This window comes from Lygodium microphyllum, chromosome 25 (assembly GCF_053477565.2).
Source record: "Lygodium microphyllum isolate KBCC chromosome 25, Lygodium_microphyllum_v1.1.10, whole genome shotgun sequence".
Classification (NCBI taxonomy): domain Eukaryota; kingdom Viridiplantae; phylum Streptophyta; class Polypodiopsida; order Schizaeales; family Lygodiaceae; genus Lygodium; species Lygodium microphyllum.
Genome location: NC_141159.1, coordinates 49,225,052 through 49,247,659, shown reverse-complemented (window position 1 = coordinate 49,247,659; position 22,608 = coordinate 49,225,052). Strand labels below are relative to the sequence as shown.

Here is a 22,608-nt window from a genome sequence, read left to right as displayed (position 1 = left end):
AGATGGAACCACACATTGAACCTTTTTTTTTTATGGGGTAGAGAATGATATGGTTTGTGGCCTTTCAAGTAACGATACCTCCTAGGAAGAATGAATGGGATGGTTAGATCCAATATGTCACAAAATAAACATGCTAACCGAACCATTCCACGATGTCAATGACGAGGGAAAGGGTTATGAAGAATAGTGAGATGGTAGAAAGGTGGTGAAGAACCATTGGTGGAGACAGTTTAAGATCTCCACCTAGATGTGCTCTACACAATGAGATACATAGAGTAGTGAGCTACATAATGAGAATGCGCATGCAGTAAGTGCTACTTGGACACTAATCCTCATGGGAATATTGTTCACTTACACAAGTATACTTTACAAAGATAATGAAATCGTACAATGCAAAGGAGAGGTACGACAATGAAGGGAGGCTGATGTCAAAGACAAGTGTCAAATCCTATAGAATACCAAGAAGGGTAGGAATCCCCTCTCAACGTTGGATGTCAATGCCGAAGGAGGAAGAGGAGCCTGATGTCAATCTTGGTGTGATGCCCAACTTCATGTCCTCTAGGAGAGAGAAAGGGAGCTGATGGTCCGTTTTCTGATAAAAGAATAGCAATTTGTTGCAGAAGACAATTATCTTGGGGCCTCAACATGTAGAAGACAGTAGGGAGACACCTTCTAGGGGCTAGCAACAACATTAACATTGCTAGTCAAGTGACAGCATTTTGGAGGTGCCACGTAGAAGGTGACTACATTAAATGTAGACTGGAGCAAGCAACAAGCAGATTTTAGAGTTTTCTTGCGAAAAGAAGCAAATTTCTCTCTCATCTTGGCTTTCTCTCACCTTCTCAAACCCCTTCTCAAGAGATCTCAGCCATTCTCAGTAGATCTCAGTCAAATTTGGTGGACAACAGAAGGATTTCTGCTGTAAACCCTAATTTTCTGCAAAAATTAGGGTTTAGCAACTACCTCAAGACCCATGCCAACAAGATAAGGCATCGTACATTGAAATCAGCATCTTCAATTTGTTGTATCGACAGGGATTTCAGATGCCAAGCCCTCTATTGCAAATTGGAGTAGCATTTGGCCAGTTGGTAGTTCCATTTGTGCAAGTCCTAGGTGAAAATCAAGGGGTAATTGGCCCAAATCGCTTGCTGATTGTTTATACAGCAAGGGGCTTCTAGATTAGCCAAGGAGATCAGAGAATCTTGGCTTGTAATTGATCCATTGGCAATTGAAGTTAAAGAAATACTAAAAGGGGTGCTAGTTTTGGGGCCAACAAGATGTCTATTGTCCAAGATTGTTAAGGTAATGTGTGTGTTTTAGTTTATGCTCATTTATTGCTTACAGTAATTAAGTGCTTGATCATATTTTACCACCCTATCCAAGAAGGAAGGCTGGTTTCACAAGCACTTTTTACCTTCCAGCTAAAGAAGGGTTTTTTTTCCCCCGTTTGAACACCCCATCAATGGGCGTGGTACTTAGTACCTTAGGGATTGTATTTTCATTTATTCTCACATAATGGATGTTGTTGAGCTAAGAAATGCATTCCGTGCTGATTAGCCACTTAAATAGACCGAAAACAAGCTTAATTTAATGAAAATCCTGAAATGGGGCATGGTTCAAGAGAGTTCAGTGAAACCCTAATTTGGGAGGTCCCATCCTCGTCTATAAATAAACATGCTGCCCCCCATTCAGTCTCATCCCTTTTTGTGCAGGTTTCTCACCCTTGTTTTCAGATTTCAGCCATCAGCCCCCACACACGTGGCTGTCCAGCCCCATCGACTACTGCCACACCTTCCTCTATATCTAGCACTCCTCCATCAGCATTGGCGATAGTTTCTAACCCTCTTCTGCTTGCGTTTGGAGCTGCCATATCTTGGCAACTGCATACACAGCTTTGCATCAGTCTTCCACAGCTTGCAATAGCCTCTTCTCATCAAGTGGCAGCTTCTTTTCATCAGGCAGCTCCTCATTGGCTGCATGTACAGTCTTTGACTGTCGCCAGCCCTCTTTCACACTCCCTCTACTTGCATTTAGGTGTTCTGCATCATCTGACACTTGTGTTTACAACATCCTCTTCTTCCTACACTCCGACTAGTGGTCACAGACTTGGGATCCGTCTCCAATGGACATCACTCTCCAACACACTGCTCTTCCCTTGGGCACATTGTACACTTTTACATTCATTTATAGCATTCATTCACTTCAAAGTTGTGTTCTTTGTCTCCCTTCTTCTGTTTGTGTTTGAGTTTCTATGTCTCAGTTTTGAGTTTTGCATTTAGGGTTTGAGTTTTGCTTTCTATGTCTATGTTTGTCTCCTTGCGCTTCTATCGTGGTTGTACACTCTGAGTTTCCTCCATGAAAACCCTAGCAATGACTCCATAGTCTTCTTCACATGGTATCAGAGTCAATGCTCTTATAAAGAGTATCCTGCAGATATTCTAGAGTGCTAGTCTTTGCACAAGGTACACAATACGACTCATAACCAAATCACAATGTCACACACCTTCTCGTGACCCCATGATGTCTTATCAAGTTTCTCCATCACTGGAGACCTTGAGGAGGCATTATGGACTCCATGAGAAAGACGACACTCCACATTCACCATCACCATCACCCTCTATGTTCACACCCATGCCAAATATTCCAGATTTCATTAACCTCACAAAGGAGGAGTTCAAGGAGTACCTATGCAACAAGTATGGACCAAGAGACATCCCTTCTTCCAATTTTGCTAGTCCTTCCAAACCAATTGGTGAGGCTTCCCACCTTTCTAATCACGGAGGCAATACGACATTTGGGATGATTGGTGATCCATCTTCATCATCTCAACCAGGCCTTGTGTTAGGTTCGTACAACCCTTTTGAGTCGTTCGAATCAAAACCCTCTCTTGTTTTGCCTTTTGGTGTGCAAGATCCGGATAATCAAATGTACGTAAATCTTAATAGAGGGGGCTCAAGAAGCAAACATTCATCATCAGGTATACCTACATCTTTTGTTGCATTTGAGCAAGTCAATTACTCTTTTTCTCTCCCTCCCATCCCACCCTCTTCTCCTGAAGCCATATCATACCCACACACTTTCCTACGCAAGGATTTTCATCCTCTGCTCCACGTATCCCTATCCCTCCACCATGGGGTACTCATGCAACAACAATGCCCATGTCTAGTCATCCCATGCAAACATTTGGATCCACCATGCACACTTCTCGTATGCTTGGTGGGCACTCTAGGACCCATTCCCAAGTGTACTCCTTTTCACCACCATATTCAGTCTATCCACCTTATCCGAGCACTACCACTCTTGTTGCATCGGTCAAAAATGCCTTAACAGAACATACTCATTTCAACAGGACAAACTTCATCACTTGGTCGAACTATATGCAACAAGTGCCTGAGTCTCACAGTCTTCAGGACCTGGTTGTTGGTCTTTAGCCCACCCCGAGTACATCCATCAATGGAGAGCTCGCTATGCCACGGCCAATGTCAAGTTGATGCAAGGTTTGCATCTTGAGTTTCACTCTCAGTTACAGCACTTTCCTCTCACATTGAAATGTTGGAGTCATCTCACCGACCGCTAGCAACCAGAGATCATACTTGGCGTATAAACATCAACTTTGAACTTCAGGAGTTTTCCATTAAGGAAGGGGATGATCTGAAAGTCAAGTTGGCCAAATATCAACGGTTACTAGCCGAGTTTGCCACTATTGGCTCTCGAAAGTTAAACAATGATCAGGTCATGTCCTTCTTGAACAAGTTACTTGACAAATACTTCCATTTTATCCAACACATTTTCTGAATATCTAGATTGCCAACCTTCTACAATTTTGAGTGTCAGTTCTTGCATTATGTGCAGTTGCATAATCAAGTCCACAAAAATTCCTCTACACACATCCATTGCAAGGGCGAGGGATGGTTGCCTCTTCTTCCAAGAGAAAAAACCAAAAGTGGCAAGAACTCGCAAGATGCGAAGACAAGCCAAAACAAGGGTGACACCACTTCCTCCGACAAAAACAAAGAAACATGACTCCTTTGGCAAAAAATTCCTTAAAAAGATAGGTATTGCACCCATTGTCCCAGAGCAAGCCATGTGGACGAGGAGTGTCACTCCAAGGCCCAGGGTTTACCACCCAAAAAACCACAGCAGACTACTATGACTACACAGTCTAGTGGGGCTACGCCTCCCGCTACTGCCCCATCTTCTCCTTCAATCCCCCCGGCTCCTCGACATGTGGCATATGACCAACCTCAATGGCCATCCTTCTTCACTTCAGAGGGATTGACTGATTGGTCTGCTAGCACCGATCCCATTGCACTTTATGCATCCACATCACATTTACCTTCATCTAGGACTACCTCACCACCTCGTCAAGCATCTTGCAGCTACCTACTAGTGGGCATACGCGATGGTGGCCACCCACTTAGCTTTTTCTCATTGTCCCACTTTTAGAGCTTTAGGCTATAGAGTCAAGCCCATAGAAGTCTTGTCTTTTTCCCTTTCATTTTTAAGTATTTTGCTACATTTACACATCCATACACATTTGCATTATTGCACTTGTTCATTCAGTTAATTTTCCATTTCAGTTTTGTCTTTTTTTTTAAAGCATCTCACTACTAACCTTTGTGATTTTGCAGATCTTACTCTCTTTTCTAGAATTTGTTTTCAGTGCAGGGCTAACATGCAAGTTTGTCTAGTCCTACTTGGGCTGGAGACATGGGATGCGCATCGTTCCATTCTGGTTTCATCTTCCTAGAAGTTTTGCTCTTCTACCAACATGGAGGCTTTCCCTCCCAAGGCGGATCGTACAACATCTCTCTTGATGCTATCATGGCGGTGACTTCTACCTAGCTCTTCCAATTGGGATGCTTCTTCTCATCATGGTTCTCAACACCACACAAAGACCGACATCTAGCTCCTCTTCCTCCTTCAGCATCGACATTCAAGGTTGAGAGGGGGTTCCTACTTAGTATTCTATAGGTTTCGGCATTTGTCTTCGACATCGGCCTCCCCTCCCCCCCTTCCTATTGCACCTTCACCCTTTGCATTGCGTGATTTCCTGATCTTTGTACTAGGATGCTTGGACAAGTGAACAATTTTCCCACAAGGGACACTGTCCAAGTGGCACCTGCTACATGTGCATTTCACAACATGTAGCATACGCATTGTGCAGAGCACCACTAGATGGATCCCAAGTTGTTTCCACTGATGGTTTGTACACCACACCACCATTACTTCATCACCATTCCCTCGTCATCGACAACCTCGAGTGGATGAGGAGCTTGTCTGTTTTGTGATGGATTGGACGTAACCATCCCTTTTCATTCTCCCATTTTCTAAATCAATCAACCACAAACCATCTCTCACTTTTTTTTTTTAAATCAAAGTTCATTGTAGGTCCATCCACCTTTGTAGGACTTGGTAGGCCAATAGGCAGCCGACGAGCATTCTTGTCCGATGCCCTATCCTCTTTGGGGTAACTACTTGGACTCCTTTCGTAAAATAACCATCATCTCCATTGGGCAGCCATCGTACACCCTTTGTCTAATACCCTGGTTGCTTTGGGGTGGGACGCCTTGGGCAAAATGGGTTGGCCTTCCTTTCTCACCCTCTTTTGCGCCTAAGAGAGGGTATTAAGCTAAGAAATGCATTCCATGCTAATTAGCCACTTGAACAGCCCCAAAACAAGCTTCATTTAATGAAAATCCTAAAACGGGGCACGATTTGAGAGAGTTCAATGCAACCCTAATTTGGGAGGGTCCATCCTCATCTATAAATAGGCAGGCTGCCCCCATTCAATCTCATCCATTTTTGTCTAGGTTTCTCACCCTTGTGTGCAGGTTTTACCCATCAACCCCCACACATGTGGCTGTCCAGCCCCATCAACTATTGCCACACCTTCCTCTACATCTAGCGCTCCTCCATCAGCATTGATGACAATTTTTGACCCTCTTCTGCTTGCGTTTGGAGCTGCCACATCTTGGCGACTGCATACACAGCCTTGCATCAGCCTTCCACAGCTTGCGATAGCCTCTCCTCATCAAGCGGCAGCTTCTTTTCATCAAGCGGCTCCTCATTGGCTGTGTGTACAGTCTTTGATTATCGTCTGCTGTGTGTACAGTTTAGGTGCTCGGCATCAGCTGACACTTGCGTTTAGAACATCCTCTTCTTCCTACATTCGGACTAGTGGTCACAAACTTGGGATCTGTCTCCAGTGGAGGTCACTCTCCGACACATTACTCTTCCCTTCGGCACACTGTACACTCTTATATTCATTTACAGCATTCATTCACTTCAGAGTTGTGTTCTTTCTCTCCCTTCTTATGTTTGTGTTTGAGTTTCTATGTTTGAGTTTTGAGTTTTGCTTTCTATGACTATGTTTGTCTCCTTGTGCTTATGTCGTGGTCGTACACTGTGTTTCCTCAGTGTAAACCCTAGCAAAGACTCCACAATCTTCATCACAAATGTGACCTTCCAACACTCTCCTCTCGTTGTTCACTTGTTCACTATGAGTGTGTGCAAGTGTGCGCATGTTGCTAAACTCTAACCTAACATGCTTTTGGATCAAGGTTATTAACACTTCATTGTATATCTTCAACTTGTGCCCAATTGCAATGGTTCCTTAGATGACCCCCTTCGAGGCATTTTTTGACACAACCTATGATTTCCCACTTCCGAACATTCGCATATCATGCTTAGACACAAACTCCTAATGATAAGATAGGAAAGCTCACTCTCTAAGCTAATCTCTTGCTTTTTGTTGGATATTTCTTTGAGAAGAACGCCTATCATTTGTTCAATCCTCATACGAACAAGATGATTGTTCGAAGAGATGTCACTTTATGAGAGGGATATTGTGCAACCCACTACACTAGTCTGTTGAGCTAAAAATGCAATAGCTTCACTTAAACAACCCCAAAACATACTTAATTAAGAAAGAAACCTTGTTTATTTGAAAAGAAATGTGTTCCTAGAGAGTGTCTGTATCCCATAAGCACAAACCCACTTGGGAGGGCCCAAACTTTTTATAGATAGATATGCTGCCCTCCATTCAGCCTTAATCTCGTTCCTGCAAATTTCAGGTATTTAAGCTTTTGCAAAAATGGAGTTGTTGAACGTAAGAATGGCACTTTGCTAAATGCTGCAAAAGCTATGCTATCAATACCACGTCTTGAAAAAGAATACTAAGTATTGGGAAGAAGCAATTGCTATAACAACTTATCTTCAAAATAGGTTGTACTCTAGCTCTCTTCACAATCACACTCCCTATGAACTTAGTTTGGTTACTCGATTTAGGTAGAAATTTTGCATTATTGAGGATAAGGAGGTGCATGTGCCCACACCCTGGACGCAAAGGATATCACGCTCCAAGCTGGCCATTGCTGTCTGCAACAGTCTGGCGCCTGTTTCCAGCCTACCACACACTGTTCGCAGCTGATTTCAGCATGCTGAATACTACTACTGGTTTCTCCTGCGTTTTTAGTCCTTCTCTCTCCTGCAACCTGCATTTGCTGTTTTCTCTCTCTTGCAGCCAGTGTTTTTAGATTTTCTCTCTCTTGTACTGCCGTCTGCATCAAATTCAGCCTTCCTTGGCTGCGTTTGCTGGTCTTCGACATCTAGACGCTGCCTTGCTACAATTCAAGATCCGTTCTGAGTACGACACACTCTCTAGCTCGTTACCCCTGCCCTGATCCTTGAGATACAGGAGTTCGAGATATAGTATTCATTCACTACATAGTATGTTTGCTACATGAGCATTGTATATTCAATAGTCATATCATTTCATTCATCCTCTGTGTTCATTGTCTCTGAGTTACCCTAACCCTAACTGTGTTCTTCTATCAATCTATGCTTTGTTGTACGATGTTATATGTATTTCTGTGTTAGGGTATTTCTTCACATGGTATCAGAGCCAAGTTCTTTGAGAGAAACCTAGGCCTTGATCTGAAAGCTCTACACAAGAAGCAAGAACAAAAGGGCAGATGACTTCAAACGCTACTTCCACACCACTTCTCACATCCGAGCTAAATCCATCGAGGAACAAGTAGGAGGGGCCTCCCAACTTGCTTCACAAGCTCTTGACATGGTCGAACAAACATCGGACTACCATGGAGTTCCACGACCTACAAGATCATTGCAGCTGGGTACAATCTCATTTTAATGCATAGAGCCCAACAGAAGATAGAAGGTAAGTCTGAATTTCACCCTTTAGATTTGGTATACTAATCTACTAACCAGGCAAGAAGAGCGGAATCTCCACTTAGGACTGGCCATCCGCAAGTGGCATAGAGTACACTCCATTGCCTTCATACTTATTCTCTCCGGTGCCAGATATGTCTACCATTTCATATTCTGTTAATAATGATTCCCCTTCTCCTATTGGTATCGATGATCATCATGATGAAGAACATATGCAAAACAATTCTAGTTTATGAGTAATGAGAAAGGCAAACATTTCTTTATGAACTTAAGACTAGGTAAGTAGTTGAATCAAGAAATTGTGAGTACTCCTTCCACTTCAAACAATTTTATTTTCAAAGGCCAAAATAAAGTATGTGCATCTTCATCATCATTATTTCAATTTAATGCATTTAATGGACAAAAGAAACCCACATTATTTCCCATATCTACACCTATCACAAATCCATTTAATCTCCCTCCCATCCCACCATCTTATTCCGATGCCACATCCTTTCAGCCTCCATTAAGTGCACCACATATTGCCTCTCATATAGGATCACATGTGTTTTCATTCACCACACCGGAGGGTTTTTCAAACTTCCGCACAACCGTTAAGACCTTATCTCTTCCTCAATCGGGTAGTGTTCCACCTTTTCCTCACACATTTTCAAGATCATTGCAACCTGGGTATTCCCCCGATTCTCTCCCGAGTATGGATTTGTTGGTGCCACAGTTTGCCTCATGGCATTATCTAGTGGATCCTCTGGTCATTGTGTTGTGTCCCAGTCGACATTTGGACAAGGCTTGCGTATCCCATTTCTCCACCTCCATCGGCACCTTATGGAAACATTCACGTTCCAATGCCTCCGTATCAATTGACACTCATTGAATACTCACAGACTATTTCTACCATCCCACCACTTTCCCCTCTTTCTCCTTATCAGACACCACCACCACCACCACCACCACCATCTTATCCTCCACCTCCATCTTACTCCACATTCCCAACACCTCATGGTTCTATCTCATCTTTCGCCAAGCATGTATTCAATGATGACAAGACTCGTTTTAATGGATCAAACTTTACAACTTGATCGAACTTGATGAGACATGTCCTTGACTCATAGAACCTATGGGATCTTATGCAAGGGTTGGAATCCCAACCCGATTCCGCACTCATTCCATACAAGGTCATCCCCGCTCATGGAAGGCTAGGAATGCCTCCGCTATTATCGAGCCGATACAAGGCTTATTGCCTGAGTTTCATTCTCATCTTCAACATTTTGACTTAATGTTAGAGCGATTGGTAGACGTGAGTGACCCTTATGCGGCTGAGATAAGACCTGTCACATAAATCTTGACCATGAGCTTCAAAACTTCAAAATCTCAGCCCAGGATGACTTGAAAGTCAAGTTGGTTGAGTATCAACGTCTCCTTGCCGAATTCTCCACTACAGGGACACCTAAGTCCTCTCGCGATTAGGTCACATTGTTTCTTCAAAAGTTGTCACGTAAATACTTCAATTTTGTGCAGCAAGTGATTTCCCTACTAAATTTACCCACATTCTGTGAATTTGAATGTCAGTTATTGCATTATGCACGGTTGTTCGATCAGTTTCATATGAGTAATCCTTCAAAGGGGGGTCTTGTTGCTCATTCTTAGAAGGGGTAGCAAGGAAAGGGTAAACAAAATCAAACTTCAAATCAAAAACAAAAACAAAAAGGAAAATCACAAGGAAACTCCCAATCTCAACTCAAACCCACGTAGCAGAAATTACCTAAGAAGAATAGGTATTGTCAACATTGTCAAAAGACTCGCCATTTTGACGACGAGTCGATCAAAGGCAAGAGATATAGCACCAAAACCCAAGTCACAGACCCCCGCCCCTCAGTCGGGCAATCCCCCTCAGGGGAGGCAAGGTGATGGCAAGGGGCAGTGGAAAGGTCACACCCACACTGCCATTGGTCAGCCATCTCAATCGACAACGTTCTCAACTCCAAAGGGCTTGTCTAACTAGTCTGCAGAGGCCCACATCATCTCCGTAGTAGAGATATCCAATGCAAGTCTCATCCACATCTGTGAGTTGCCTCTCGATGAGGTTACCGCAAAGGGCCACTCGTCACAACCGAGCACATCAACACATGTTTGGATTGTGGACAATGGAGCTACACATCACATGACTCCTATAGAGGACATATTCTGTATCCAAGCCCTTGCAATCGAGCAAGTCTGCGTAGGAAACAACTCCAAGGTCAAGATCCAGGCTGAAGGTTGCATCAGTTTTGCCACTAACAAGGGTTCGAATCTAGCTTCGCTGGACAATGTATACTATGCCCCTCAACTTGGGTTAAGCTTGTTATCTATTCAACAACTTTGCCAGTTGAAGCGAGCAGTTTTCTTTACAGCGACCATAGTCTAGGTCCTTGACTCTCAGACTAGTTTAGTGATTGCTCTTGGTGAGACACGTCCTAATGGCCCATACCACATGACCCATTTTCTTACCGAGCCGACAGCCGAGGGCTCTATGTTCAATAGCTTTCAAGCATTACCCACATCTCAAGAGGCTACGAACAATGAGCGTCTTTGGCATTTCCACCTAGGGCATCTTGGCTATGACTCTCTTTATGAGTTGTCTCGCCGTGAGATGGTTGAGGGCCTTCCTCACCTAAAAATAGCTCAAGATGTCTGTAGAGCATGTCACCTCAGGAAGCAACACTGTACCCATTTCCTCAACAGTCTACACATAGAGCTAAGGCACCTCTTAGATTGATTCATGTTGATCTTTGTGGGCCCACATCCACTGCTAGCTTAAACAGCGTGTTGTATTTCTTTTTTATAGTGGATGATCATTCCAGATAAATGTATATGTACTTCCTCAAGCATAAGTCCAATGCTTTCACATATTTCTCTGCTTAGATATTGCTGGTTCATAACCAAACGGGTCGTCATGTTGGTTGCATGAGGAGTACAAGCAGTGGTGAGTTCATCTCCCACAAGTTTTCCGAGTTTCTACAGCACCATGTCATCTCTCGCCGACTCACCTCTACCAACTCTCCCTCTCAAAATGGAGTCGTAGAGCATCAAAACCCGACAGTCATGGAAATGGTACGCTCTATGTTATTTGCAGCAAAGCTCGCCTTTGGGTTAAGGCTACTAACACTGCAGTGTACATCCTCAACCGGTGCCCAACAGCGGCTTTTCCCCAGAAGACCCCATACGAGGCATTCTTTGGCTCTCGACCTATCATATCCCACTTCAGAGTCTTCAGGTGTCATGCATACACACATACGCCTAATGAGAAAATAGGAAAACTTCTCTAGTTAATTCAAACTATGCCAAACTTAGCTTACTTAGTCAACATTCTCAGTAAGTATTTCACAGCACCTAGGATGTCACATTGGATTGCATGTCTTCGTGTGTTGTGTTATTTACGGTGCACTTATTCTTATGGTCTCACTTATGGTTCTCATTTATGTTTGCAAGGGTACATTGATTCTAATTGGAAAGGAGATCTTGACACCCAGCATTCCCATGGTGGCTACCTCTTCACACAGGGCATGACTCCCATTTCTTGGTCCAGCCATAAGCAAGAGATAGTGGCAGCTTCCACAACCGAGGCTGAGTATAGGGCTCTCTTCAATAGTACCACCGAGGCCATCTACCTGAGAAACTTATTGGCGGCGCTTCACTTCCCTTGTGACTCTCCCAGCGTTATCTACTGCAACAATCAAAGTGTCATCGCCCTTGCGAGCGATCCAATCATCACACCACAGACACGGCACATGGGAGTCCACTTCCACTTTTTCAGAGAGCAAGTTGAGCTAGGCACTATCCGCCTAGAGCTTGTACCTTCATCACACAATTTTGCAAATGTTTTGACCAAAGCGATCAACCAACTGGTTCTTCAGTGCCTTCTACCCAGAACTGGCTTGGATACACCCTCCCCTACTTCTTCAAATTGACAAGAAGAGGGTACTTTTCTCCTGCTTTCCCTTCCAGTTTGAGAGAAAGCGGCTACTTCTCTTGATAGTGACAATGATGATGCTTATAGTTTTTTCATTCATTTATTCTCTTCTATTGTACTTATGGGCATTTGTAACTTCATCCGCACTGTCAAGATGACATGATTGTGAAAGGGCACTTAGGCAACTGAACAATTCTCCTACAAGGGCACTCTATTCAAGTGAGACCGTTGCATTGCATTTTGTGTGAGCATGACATCTTGCATCTCCCTTTGCATTACTCCATGCACTTGCATTATGTTCATGTAAACATGCATCTATGCGCATTTATCCCTTTTCGGTCTTTTGGAGTGGTCGACTATGAATCCACCATATTCGTGGCATTGCACATGGCAGTCTCCAAGGTAGTTCTCCCTAGCTTGCTTGCTTGCTTTGCTTGTTTTGCTTGCTTTATATCTTTGCTATATTTGTGTCACCCACATCTTAGTCGTTTTCCTTTCTCACCGACACCCAGTAATGGTAGGGATAGTATGCTTGTTTTGTGAAGGTCTTGGGTCTGACTATCCCTTATCACTCTCCTATTTGGGGCACCAATACTCAATAGGATGAAAACCGATTTGAAACCCTCACTTAATGTTAAATTTATCAAAACTATAAAGCCCTCAAAAAAAAAAAAAATCCATAGCTAATTCCATCAGCCTTTGCAAGACTTGGTAGGCCACTAGGCAGCTAATGTGCACCCTTTGTTCGATGCCTTGGCCTCTTTGAGGTGATCACTTCAACTCCCTTGGTAAGATAACCATCACCTCTGTAGTCTTAGTAGACCACTGGGTAGCGAACGCACACCCTTTGTTCGATACACTGGTTGCTTTGGGTTGGGACACCTTCGGGTAAAGTTTTTTTTTTTTTTTAAGGGCTTGGCTAGTCTACTTATAGCATCGTTGTTGGGCCTAAGAGGGCATGTTGAGCTAAAAATGCAATAAGTTCACTTAAACAGTCCCAAAACACACTTAATTAAGGAAGAAACCTTGTTTATTTAAAAAGAAATGCATTCCTAGAGAGTGTCTGTATCCCATAAGCACAAACCCACTTGGGAGGGCCCAAACTTTCTATGAATAGGTATGCTGCCATCCATTCAGAGTTATTCTCGTTTTTGCAGATTTCAAGTATTTCAACTTATTGCAAACACCTCGAACACGGAGGATATCAAGGTCAAAGCTAGCCATTGCTATCTACAACAATTAGGTGCTTGTTTCTAACCTACCATACAATATTCGGAGCTGATTTCAGCATGTTGACTACTACAGGTGGTTTTTCCTACGTTTTTAGCCTTTCACTCTCTTGCAACCTGCGTTTGTTGTTTTCTCTCTCCTACAGCCAACGTTTTTTGTATTTTTCTCTCCTCATCTGCGTTTTTAGTCTTTCTCTCTCCTCCACTACCATGTACATCAAATTCAACCTTCCTTGGCTGCATTTGCTAGTGTTCGGCATTCAGAGGCTACTTGCTGCAATTTCGGATCTGTTCAAAGTACGACACACTCTCTAACATTACCCCTACCTTGATCCTTGAAATAAAGAGTTCGAGGTACAGTATTCGTTCACTGCACAGTGTGTTTGTTGCATTAGCATTGTATATTCAATAGTCATATTATTTCATTCATTCTCTGTGTTCATTGTTTCTGAGTTACCCTAGTTCTTCTTTCAATCTATGCTTTGTCGTACAATCTTATTTGTGTTTCTATGTTAGGGTATTTCTTCACATGGCCTCTGAGCCAATTCCTCAACCTACTATATCAAAGATAGTGCCCTTTGAGCTAGGTCTACTACTTGCTCCTGATCCACCTACAAAAATTTTAGCTCCCAAGCCTCCTCTACAAGACCCATTACCTTGCTTGTACCAGTAAACTATCCAGGATTTGTAAAGCCTTCTATTGGATTCCACTCCGAAGGATCCTCGAAGATATGCCTGACGTGCACCTCTGGCTTATATCTAGTGTTATGAGGGTGACAAGAACTTGGCAAGGACAAGCATTGTCACCTCACAACTTACAAGAGAATAACTTAAAGAAGAAGAACTTATTTCTTTATTATAACAAGGTAAGTACATCAATATATTTCTTGATACAAGACGAAATCTCGATACAAGACTAGATCTAAGATAAGACAAGAACTAGAGAAACATAGCTTCAACTGGAACTAGGGAGAACTTGCCTCACAGAAGCCTCGCAACTAGTGTTGGCAAGACTGAAGGACTTGTAGCCCAAGACCCCTATTTATACTAGAGTTCAAGAGGTTAAGAAGAAGCTTCTAAATAATGACATCATTGATGACATAAGCAATGCTAATATAAGTGATCTTCTAGAACCTTCTAAAAAAATATTCCAAGATTTTAAAAATCTCCTAGAAGTTTCTAGAAGATACTAGGTTTTTCAGTGTCCATGACATTAATCCCCCTCCTTTAACGAGGAGTTCCATGAGGAGCAATGGGGTTTCTTGGTAAGGCTCTTGGCTTCAATGGATGTCATTGATGAAACTCCTTTAGAAGGCTCATTTCCTTGTTCGTTTACTAGCATCACGTCCCTTCCAATCAACAAGGTATTCAAGCCTTCAATGAGAGATTCTAAAATCAAGAATAGTCTCAACTTCAAGGTGACCTTCAAATTCAACAGGTGGTGGTGGTTGTAAGTTCCTCCCTCTTAATTAAGGATGTATGGCAAGTCTCCAAGACTGAGACATGGATAAATTCTCATGGATTGGAGATGATAAGTGACTAGATTCACTTGGCCAATGATCTTGAATGGCCTAGGTCTTTGATAATTGAGCTTCTAGGAAGGGCGAGAAGAGCATAAATCTTGCCATAAAAGTCAAACTCAATCTCTTATATTGTAAGTTGATGTTGCATCCATTGTCGATCAACAATGTCTTTATATCTTCCCTGGGCTTATTAAATACATGACATTAACTCCTTGAAAATCTTTGACAAGTGTTCAAGTAGATTCATAGTTGTTGGATTCTTTACTAGGTGGCTCATATAAATGTTCATTTTAGGGTATCTTCCATAGTTGACAAAGAATGGAGTTTGCATAACTAGTAGACGTATGACTAGCATTATTATAGGCGAATTCAGCCAACGGAAGTAAATTCAACCCATTATCTTGATGATGATTGACTGCACATCAGAGATCTTGTTTCAAGACTTGATTTACTCTCTTTGTTTGTCCATTGCTTTGAGGGTGGTTGGCGGAAGAGAGATTGGTTTGGACACCTAGGAGGTTGAGGAGAATTCTATTAGAGTGCAGCAAATGCAGAAGAGTATGAACAAACTGAAAGAAAATTGACACGGAGAGAAGAGGGAAAGAGAAAGAGACAATAGAACGCAAGAAACTGCAGCAAATGAATGCTGAAATGAAGGAAGCTAATATGTACAATGGGCTGTCAAGTGTATCTTTGCCAAGGATCTCTCTCCACCTACAAAACTCAAGTCGAAATGAGTGGGGGCAAGTCAGTAATATACAGGCTGAAAGAAATAATAAAATAATGCAGGTCGGCCAGCCAAAAACTAGCTTACTGCAGCAAAAAACAGCCACCACAATAAAATAATCATAAAAATGCTGTGTAAAGTCTGCAGCATGACACATGGCACTCTTGCCTGGCCTATTTGACCTGTACGACCTGCCCGATTGCTCAGAACTGCTGAGAATCAACAGGCAACTTCATAAAACTATCTGACCTAATCCACAAAATGCGTAAATCTGCCCAAGAGTAATTGTACTCTACTTGTTGTGCCTATCCAAGGGATGACTAAATATCTAACAGCCCCTCCTAGATCACAAATGCCACATAAGGCTTAGGATTTGGAGTGCTGTCAAAGAATGGCATAAGGAAGGGCCTTCACCGACAAATCTACCAACTTATCCTCAGCCTTGCAATACACCAAATCAATAGTCTCATCCAAGATCTTCTCCCAAATGAAATGGTACCATATCTCAATGTGTTTCGACCTAGCATGGAATACAAGGTCCATGCCAAAGCAATGCAACTCTCATTGTTGCAATGAAGTATAGTAGGACCTATCTGCGGGTAGCAAAGCTCTCCTAACAACCTCCAAAGCCACACTACCTCACATGTAATAGAAGATGCCGCTCTATACTCAATCTCTATAGATCATAAGGCAACTATGGGTTGCTTCTTACTACTCCAAAAGATAGCACCCACACCCCAGAGTAAAGCAATAACCTATGTTTGACCTCTTGTGGTCAACGTCTCCAACCCAATCTGAATTCGTGCAGCACTATAGAACAAAAGCTGAATCTTCTATACTTGCTAGATAATAAATACCTAGATCTGGGGTCCCCCTCAAGAACCGCAAAATCCTCATTGCAGCCTTCCAATGAACTCCCACTCATGAATGCATTGGGATAAAAGTTTTTTTTTTTTTAAGGGCTTGGCTAGTCTACTTCTCATGGCACCATTCTTGGCCTTGAGAGGGGGCGTTGAGCTAAAAATGCATCAGCTTCACTTAAACAGCCCCAAACCATGCTTAATTATGAAAGAAACCTTGTTTATTTAAAGAGAAATACGTTCCTAGAGAGTATCTGTATCCCATAAGCACAAACCCACTTGAGAGGGCCCAAACTTTCTATAAATAGGTATGCTGCCCTCTATTCAGCCTTAATCTCGTTTTTGCAAATTTCAGGTATTTCAACTTGCTGCCCACACCCTGGACGCAGAGGACATTGCGGTCCAAGCTGGCCATTGTTGTCTACAACAGTCTAGCGCCTGTTTCCAACCTACCACACACTATTCGGAGCTGATTTCAGCATGCTAACTGCTGCTGCTGGTTTTTCCTACGTTCTTAGTCTTTCTCTCTCCTACAACTTGCATTTGCTCACAACTGTGGCCAATGTTGTGACTGATGCATTATGGAAATTCCAGTGTAGTTTACTTTTCTTTTGGCACATTGCAATGCAATCAAAGACATTGCAAGGATTTCAAGGGGGAGGTCTATCACGGGTATGTGAAATTTTTGAGACGCTTTGCTCTTGCCAGTAACATTTGCTTAATTTAATAATCAAATGTGCAATGTTGTAAGGCACATGTGATGCACATAGCAGTTATTGTTAGCAGAGTATGTCAGCTCATGTGTGAGTCTGAGCATGTATTATGGCTGGGCACTTTATGTAGTTATTTTAGGCATTTTTAGTGTGTTGCATTTTATACTATTGTGGCATTTATTGCTGCCAGTCGGCCAACATTAAATGCTGGTCAACTGACATATTTTATGGCATTATTCATGCCTATATATATTCTGGGCTCCTCCTCCTCAATTAGTTCAGTTCACCACCTGGAGATCCCGTGGAGAGAGGAGCTGGTGCCAGTGCCCACATAGCCAGTGACTCACTATTATATGTGACAGTCTCATGTCTGATATATGGATTCCATTTCCCGAGCATACATCTGAGTTCACATCTGTATTGTGTTCTTCAGTGTTGTTTCTTTCCCTTTCTCTTTTGTCTTGTGTTTCAGCAGTTTATTACAACATATGTTTATGCTTCCATTGCTGCTCCACTTCTAACATGGTATCAGATTTCAGGATTTGTGCTCTTGCTGTGTTTTCTTGCTAATTTCATGACTGTTTTCACCCTTGCTGATCAGGTGACTGCTGCTCCATATAGGCGACTTTTTACCTGCGTTTTCTACAACTTTGCCATCTCCTGCTGTCTACAGCCCCTCTGTTGCCTGCGTTTTCAGTTTTCAGGCTGCTGTGACAGTTTTTCAGCCTATTCGTGGCAATACGCAGCCTGCATTTTAGTGTTCCTGACTCCTTCCTGGCTGGGCGATTGTACCTTCAGGCCATTTTTGCTGTTTTTGGCAGTTTTTGACTGTTTTTTTTTTGCAGCAGCAGCAGCAGCATTTGTCTTCTTTTGGTCAGATTTTGGGTTATATTGTATGTGAACTCTTGGTTTTGCAGTCTATGCTCGTGCTTTGGCTGTGTTTCCTCTCCAAATACCATCTTTTTTCCACTTCTCTTCTAAATCCTCTACAGATGGCTCCTCCATGCACATCCATTGATGACAAGCTCCATGGACCTAATTATTACACGTGGACTACGGTGATGAAGGCCTGGTTTATCCAGAAGCGATTATGGTACGTGGTTGGCGGAGCTATTGCACGTCCTTAACAACCTTCTCCTGTTCCAACCGATTTTGATGAAGACAACCATGAGAAAGCAGTGCTTACATGGGATTCGGATGATGCCCGTGCTTATTCGGCCTTACTTCGGTGTATTTTCAAAGAAGTCCTACCGACAGTCACCTTCTACAACACAGCTTCAGATGTATGGTCGAAGTTGCAGTTGATGTACGAGGCTCCTTCCACCATGAGGGCCGTTACTCTCTATGGCCAGCTCCAACAACTGAAATTTGAAACCAAAGATACAATCCAATCATTCCTACTTCGAGTTACCCAAATCCAGGACCAGCTTCCCACTATGCAGTCTTGCCCTATCAAAGGCACATCTTGTTGGTACGGTACTCTACAAGCTTCCTTAGAAGTTTGATGGAGCGGCGAATGCTTTACGAGTGCAGACAACTACGACTCCTGTCAATTTTCTTCATATATCCTCGATGTTGCTTGAGCATGAGGCGACTTTGCGACTACAAGGGCGACTTCCATTGCATTATGGAGGTTCAGGTGAGGCTCTTTGCAGCTTCAGAGAGGGGTTCGAAGATGAAGAAGTCAAAGGCCTTGTATTACCACTGTGGCAAGAAGGGTCGTTTACGGAAGAATTGCAAAGAGTTAGTGGCTTCTAGGAAGAAAAAGGAGCAGAAGACGAAGCGGGATGCAGACTCCTCTAACGAGTCATCATCAGCCTCAGATTCCAACTCAAATCCTCCGGCCAAGACGAAGTCCAAGGCACAAAAGGGATCCTCTTCTTTGGATCGTGGGAAGGGCTTGGTGGCCCCTTCCTCAACTGCTTTCTAGTGGTGGTGATGAGATCATCCCTTACAACTCTCCAGTGCCAAAGAGGGAGTGTGAGAGCGTGGTGAGATGGGGCAGCCGCGCCTCATCTATATTTCTATACAAATGCATAGGATCCAGCGAGGGACATCCCTGATGCATCAACCACAGTCTGGAAAGTACAAATCTTGGAGCTAGGATTGACATCCAGGTTCATGATGGACTGGTTCTTTGACAGAGAGCGGGTGGCTTTCATCCGAAGCTCAATGAGGGGACACTTTGGCGGTCTAGCCAAAGGAGGGGAATTCATGGTCATTTATGCATTGCAGCATTGGTGACAAGATGGTCATGTGTGCTACATCAAAGGCATTGTTGACAAACATTGAGAACTGCTATGATCTTCTCTAGCTTCAGGAGCTTGTACGATCGACATCGACATCAGGTTCTCTCTGAGGCACCTTGGTGGTGGCTTGATCACCCACTGCTTGAGTATCCATGGTTCTACTTGGTGGTTCTATGTTGTATGGTTTCTAATTCATTCTCATTGTACCATTGTATTGTATCAGATCACCCATGATCTGTGAGAGGGTGTTAGCAGAGTATGTCAGCTCATGTGTGAGTCTGAGCATGTATTATGGCTGGGCACTTTATGTAGTTATTTTAGGCCTTTAAGTGTATAGCATTTTATGCTATTGTGGCATTTATTACTGCCAATCAGCCAACATTAAATGTTGGCTGACCTAACATATTTTATGGCATTATTCATGCCTATATATATTCTAGGCTCCTCCTCAGTTAGTTCAATTCACCACTTGGAGGTCCCATGGAGAGAGGAGTTGGTGCCGGTGCCCACGCAGCCAGTGACTCATTGTTGTATGCAACAGTCTCGTGTCTGATATATGGATTCCATTTTCCGAGCATACATCTGAGTTCTCATATGTATTGTGTTCTTCAGTGTTCTTTCTTTCCCTTTCTCTTTTGTCTTGTGTTTTAGCAGTTTATTACAGCATATGTTTGCACTTCCATTGCTACTCCACTTCTGACAATTATTTCATGGTAACAAGCCAAGGACCTCGAGAAGGCAGAGACTGTCGAAGACAAAAGTTGTGACAAGTTATACTAGTTGGGTCTTGGATGTCAATTGGTATTAGTTTTGGCCCTACGACAATTAATTGGCCAATAAGTGTCAGTGGTGACACTACGGACTAGGCAACTAATTAATTAATTTGTACCTATCTAAGGGTCAACTAAGACTGGGGGCCATTTGGAATTGCAAGTGGCCTAGCCAATTAAATTGTGAATAGATACAAGTACTTTTCGATAGGGTCAAAATGGCTGAAATTAATTTTCAGAGTTAATGAATTTTGATACTTAATTAATTGGTTGAAATTTGCTAAATAATGAGATTAGAAGACTACCACTTGGCAAAAATGCCCGTGCAATGGGAGAGAAGGCTGTTTGGGGTTAGGAGAGCCTCATTCAGTGCATGTAGCTTGGGTGGGAGAGAGAGAGAGAGAGAGAGAGAGAGAGAGAGAGAGAGAAGGTGCTACTAATCTGATTTTGGAGCAAAAATCGGCCATTGGAGGCCAGCGACAGCAAAATTGTGCTTCCCAAGGGCTAGCAATAGCATTAGGAGGCTAGTGACGCATTTTCTAGGCTCCAAGCAGCAAGCAATTGCATTAAATGCAGATTAGACATGGCAGCAATCAGTTTTGAAGCATTTCCTGCTTGGAAACTCTGAACTTCTCTCTTCTCAGGATTCTCTCACCTTCTCCACCCTCTCCTCCAAGTATCTCAGTATTTCTCAGCCAATTGAAGGTTTTCTCAGTCAGATTTGGTGGATAGTAGTGAGAGTTCTCTAAACCCTAATTCTCTGTAGAAATTAGCCTTAAGCAACCACCTTGGGACCCATGCCAACAAATAAAGGCATCGTATACTGAAATCAAAAGCTGAAATTCAAGAAATTGGTCAAGGATTTCAAATGCTAGCCCATCCCATTTGGCTTGGGGTAACATTTGGCCAGTTTGTGTATAGCACGATATCCACTACCACTTCACCAGAGAGCAGGTTGAGCTAGACATCATCCGCCTAGAGTTTGAACCTTCATCTGACAATTTTGCAAATATTTTACCAAGCCGATCAACCATCTAATTCTTCAATATCTTTTATCCAAGATCAACATGAGTGCAATCTCCCCTACTTCTTCAGATTGATGGGGAGAGGGTGATTCCCTTTGGTTTTCCCTTCCACATTGAGAGGGAGCGGCCTTCTTCTCTGAGGATAGCAAGATTTTGATTCATTTTTGCTTCATAAACAATTACTTTTGGTACATTGTATGCTTATACACATCCTCCAGATGACTGATTGTAAAAGGATGCTTTGGCAAGTGAACAATTTCCTTGTGAGGGCAATGTCCAAGTGGCACCATTGCATAACATTTTGCATGAGCTTGTTGATTTGCATTGCCCTTTGCATTACACCATGCATTGGTGTTCTATTCTTGTAAATGGTAAACATACATCCATGCGCATTTATCCCTTTTTGGTCGAGTGGTCAACTTTTAATCCACCATATTCAAAGCAGCTCATATGGCACTCTCCTAGGGCAATCTTCTTTTGCTTCCATCTTACCTTTTTTGACTCTCCACATGCTCCCCATAAATTTCCTTCATCATGGACGCCTAGTGGTGGTTGGGATAGCTTGATCGTCTTGTGTTGTATTGGGTCTAACCATCCCTTTTATTCTCACCTAGGGACATATATTACTCAATAGGACGAGCATTGATTAAAAACCTACACTTAATGTTCAATATTCACCCTACATAGTGTTTGTTGCATTGACTATTATATTTATTCATTATTCAGATTTATTCATCTTCTGTGTTCATTGTCTATGTGTTTACCCCTAACCTTGACTATGTTTCTTTATTAGTCAGCGTGTTCATCATACAATGTGTTTGTATTCTATAGTCAAGCATTTCTTTTTAGGGGGCGTAAGCAGCAGGTGGCAATTCCTGCCAGGTGTGGGAAGACAAGTGTGGGCAGTGGGCATGTCAAGTTGGGGGGTGCAGGCAGAGTGCAGAGTGCAGAGTGCAGCACCTATAGGGTGTGGGTATCAAGGCAAAAAGGGTGGGGGGTTGGGGTTGTGCACAAGAGGTGGATGAATGGTGTCAGGCAGCAAGTCATGGCAGCGGCACACGTGGAAGTCAGCTCATCAATTGTCAACGTCATTCATGCTTGCTAGGAAGGGGAGCCGCTTGGACTTATATATAGTCCCGCATGGTGAATAGAGATCTTTGCCCTCAAGATGAGCCCTTGCGACCTCTTTTGCATTCCCTTGTGCTCTTGTGCTCTCGTGTTCTCCAGTGCTCTTATGTGCATGATGTGGAGGGTGATTCGCATTGCTGCCCTTGAGAATCCAATTGGATATTCCATTGTTGCAACTCTTGAAGCCTGCATGGATCAAGTCAAGAGGACCTATGGGGAGAACAGGTGATGGATCGGCTCTCACC

General features: G+C 43.0%; 1 protein-coding gene across 8 annotated transcripts in view; it reads right to left on the bottom strand.

Annotated features, from left to right (window-relative positions):
• The window catches only part of LOC148014204 (uncharacterized), a 53,766-nt gene that overhangs the window by 11,610 nt on the left and 19,548 nt on the right, over nt 1–22,608 (bottom strand). The window lies entirely within an intron of this gene.